This window comes from Octodon degus, unplaced genomic scaffold (assembly GCF_000260255.1).
Source record: "Octodon degus isolate 3935 unplaced genomic scaffold, OctDeg1.0 scaffold00090, whole genome shotgun sequence".
NCBI lineage: Eukaryota > Metazoa > Chordata > Mammalia > Rodentia > Octodontidae > Octodon > Octodon degus.
The window spans coordinates 3,017,068-3,021,129 of record NW_004524666.1 but is presented as its reverse complement, the minus strand read 5'-3'; the positions used below and the strand labels follow the sequence as shown (position 1 = coordinate 3,021,129).

Genomic DNA, 4,062 nt, shown 5'->3' with positions numbered 1-4,062 from the left:
TTGTTTTTCAACTTTAAGAATTAATTGAAATAAAAGGTCAAAGAGTTTTCATAACTCTGAGTCAGACAAAATTTTAGTACTTGGGATTTTACACAGGTGGCAATTTTTGTGGTAGTTGAGTAAAAAGAAGAGTGACTTCAACAGTATTTAGATTCAAATCTTGTTTAGCTGTGTTTTAACTCTGTATTAATGGATATAGCACTGGAAAGAACTGAATTTGTTTCAAGTGATCATGTTAATGGCTTTTGTAGAACTGTATATAAAATACTTAGCTGGTGGAAAGAACTGATAGATGTATTGCCTTCTTTTATACATTGTGGATGTGAGTAGAACTAGTTAGTCTCTTTCTAATACTTGGAACATCTTCTAGGAAACTAAAAATTAAATAATGGGCATTTGCAAAAAAACATGGAAAATGAGAAAAGTGATGTTCAAGAGTGAGAAGGTAAGGGCTGCCGTGGAGACCCAGAAGTTAAAGTCTCAAGGTGAGATACCAAAGAAAGCACAATTGAGAATGATAAATGAGGGTTAGAATTTCTCTTCTTCATTTTTCTAAACGAGGAGGGAATATATAAAGTCACAAAAGAGAGAAAGGAATAATTTTAAAAGTCAAGTTGGTGTCATAAGCTCAGGTACTTACACTTGTGAATTTATGCCATCTGGTTCAACTTCATGAGCTTCTAATGAAGACCTAATCCTGTCTATACTACACAGGAGATTATTTTTAATGGCAAAAGAGATAGAAGTTATTTTACTGTGACCAAAGTATTTCATTAACTTATGAATCTTTCGTAAGGAGCATACAATGTATTGAAGGCTCCTTTCCCATGAGACATAGATAGTAATGTATAGGTAATATTGACAATGTCCTCTTTGGAGTATTATGATTTAGTTTATTTTGGCCCTGCCTGCATGCAGTGATGAAAGTGGTATAAACATGTAAACAAAAGATTAAAAACTGAAATATAATGTGATGATTTATATTTAGATATGAGACTGGCCACTAGCAAAGAGGATGGGCAAGAATTAGACACAGTTGGATTTTGGTCTTTGCCCTTTCATTTTTGTAATACAGGTCGAGTTATTTTATTGTTTCATGCCTCCATGTTCTTTATGTAAAATGAAGTTACCAATATAACCCATTTGACAAGGTGTGCACACAGACTCCTTAGCACAGATCTCGACATCAACCCAACATTTATATTAGCTCTGATTATTACTTATGTCTGACTAAATACTAGGGACCAAAAGGTGGATGAAAAGATAAGGGATCCAAGAGTTGTGGAGAGGGGAGAAACAGGCAGAGGTAAAAGCAAACAAGGAAGGAGCAGAAGACAGAAATAGTGAATTTGTTAGAACAAAATAATTTTTGTTTCAACTTGGAATTGCTGAAGGCAAGTTACAAACTGCAACAATACATGGCATAGACACTGAGCTTTCTTTTTCCTAAATGGATTTTCTGTAAAGCTTATCCAATGAATATTGAAAGAGTTCAGATATGCATTCCTGAAATTTACAGTGAATATAGAGGTTGGCCACTCTTACATCCTGTCCATCAGCTTCTTTTCAGAGGGTTTTAAATCAAATTCACTTGCAAAAGAATCCAAGTAATTTATAATAGCCAGCTGAAATGTCAACTATAGACTGAAATTAAGATTTATTTCTGTACTAGTGCCAATGCAATTGAAAAATGGTGTCTCAAAAGTGTCATGTGGGATGTTAATGTTCCTAATGGTGGAGCAGGAATGGTGAAACAGATGCAATGCAAAGCTGCCAATTTATCTATACCTAAAATGGAATGTAAGAGACTTTTGTCTTATTTTTTAAACATACTTTGAGTTTATTTCACTTTTTTCTTTGGTGCTTTTGTACTTCATTAGCTAAACCCCGAATATAAATGTTTTACTCACATTGTTTAAGGATTGTTTTCAGGAAAATCTCTGTTTTGAAACAAGTCTGGGAAGTCAGAGAATTTTATATGATCACAAACATACTCCTGCTTTGAAATTTATCATAGACTTGAGCAATAGATAAGCAATAATCTGTGAAAATATTTGCAATTTACTTGCCCTGGGCGATAGCTTGGCAGTCTAAGCGCTTGGCTAGCAATCTCAAGGACCTGAGTTTGATCCCTGGTACCCATGCTGCCAGGAACCCTCGGTGCACCATGCCGGCCACTGAAACCAAGTGTGGTGGTGCATGCCTAGAATCCCAGCCCTGGGGGTGCTGAGAAAGGAGTATCATTATGAGTCTGAGTTACATAACCAGACCCTGTACCAAATAAATAAATAAATAAATATTGAACAATATTTGCAACTCATGTCATATACATATAAAAATGCTGTTTTTCCTAATGTATATAGAACTCTTGTAAACACTCAGAAAAATTGCAAGTACAAAAATAGAAAAAAACAAACCCAGGAAAACAGGAAAATGCAAATGAGTCATTAATAACAACAATACCATTTTAATTTTATCACTATTTCTCATTTCTCAGAGTTACAAAATCAACGTTTTTTGGTAAACTACAGTGTCTGTAGTTCTGAAATAAAGAGACATCGTCAACCTGGTCATTCTCATGTCCTGTTCATTTGCATGACCGTGGTGGTCAAGTTGGTGTAATTTATAAGAAGCAAAAATTTCACTAAGTATCAAATATTAAAAAATGCACTTGATTTTTAACCCTGTAATTCTTAGCTCGTTTTCTTTATTCCTCAACCATACAAATGTAATCACCCAAGGAAAGCTCTAGAAAGAATTCATTCAGCCTAAATGGCATTGTTTGCTGAAATGGTGCAGGCATACTAAGGGTATTATAAATGAGGGTAATGAGGGGATATTCCCAAAATCTGAGATGGTCACTAGATGATGATCAATCTTACAAGTGTCTTTCTAAGGATGTAGTCTCAGGTTGACTATGTTAATCTTTTTTTTTTTTTTTGTATTTTAGGGAAGGATCTACAGGGTGTTCAGGGTCTCACTACTAGATCGGACTCATAGTGATCCTCCTGTTTACAAGATCTGGGATTACAGGTGTGTACCACCATGACCAGTCTAAATTACCATTTTAGTGCACCGTGGGGGCAGGGCCAGCACAGTAGGTCCAGGGGCCAAACCCCTTGCCCCTGTGCCTGCTTGCAGTTGTTTCAATCTGCTGAGCTATTTGGCCAGCCCTATGTCAATTTTTTTCTACACAGTTTATATAAAGACTATTACTGGAACAAAAAATAATGATAGATCTCTTATTTGAGTGGCTGAAAGACAGATTTGATTAAAAATACTGTTTTCAACATTTATCCCTTATTATCCTTTTTTTTTTTTTAAATCTGTATTTATTTATTTGGTTCAGGGTTTGGCTAAGCAGCTCAGACTCAGTGATCCTCTTGTCCCTGCCTCCACAGAGCTTGGAAAACAGGCGTATGCTAACACACTGGGTTTTGGACCCCAGGCTGTCAGAACAGTATGTGGTACTGGGATGATCCAGGATCCTTGCACTTTTCCAGCAGGAGCTTAGACTGCTGAGCTATCTTCCTAGCCTGACCATTCTCATCCTTTATATTTATTAAACTGATAAGAACAGATACTACACTTGATATTAGCCAAAAAGCTGAGAAGAGACTAGATTTTATTAATAAGACATACATTACTGATTTGGGGAAACGGAAGGTGAAGTCATTTATTGTTTAATTGTACTTTCAAAGTGAAAATTTTCACCTTACATGTATCCGATTTTTTTTTTTTTACCAATTTGGTTATTTTCACTAAGACTTTGATTTTGGCTTCCATATTTAGACTTAATAGAACTCAGACATTCCATGGGAAATTAACCAGCCCTATAGGAAAAGCAATATCATGGTAAAGAGTAGAGCAGTATATTCTAGAATTTCTCATGTCCTAGCACACCTATGAAAATCATACTATGTTTACAGACACTTACATATATAAGGTTACTTGTCTATAAGAGAACCAGTCTGCGGGCCCAGCTATGGCAGTCTAGCCCTGAGAAATTAGCTAGTTCTCATTCAAGGGAATTTGTCTATCATGTCTTTTGCATGAAGAAAC

At 35.6% G+C, this 4,062-nt stretch overlaps 1 pseudogene; it reads right to left on the bottom strand.

Moving 5' to 3' along the window:
• Window positions 1-3,418: 3,418 nt before the first annotated feature.
• LOC111818404 lies at window positions 3,419-3,619 on the bottom strand (annotated as a pseudogene).
• Window positions 3,620-4,062: the final 443 nt, after the last annotated feature.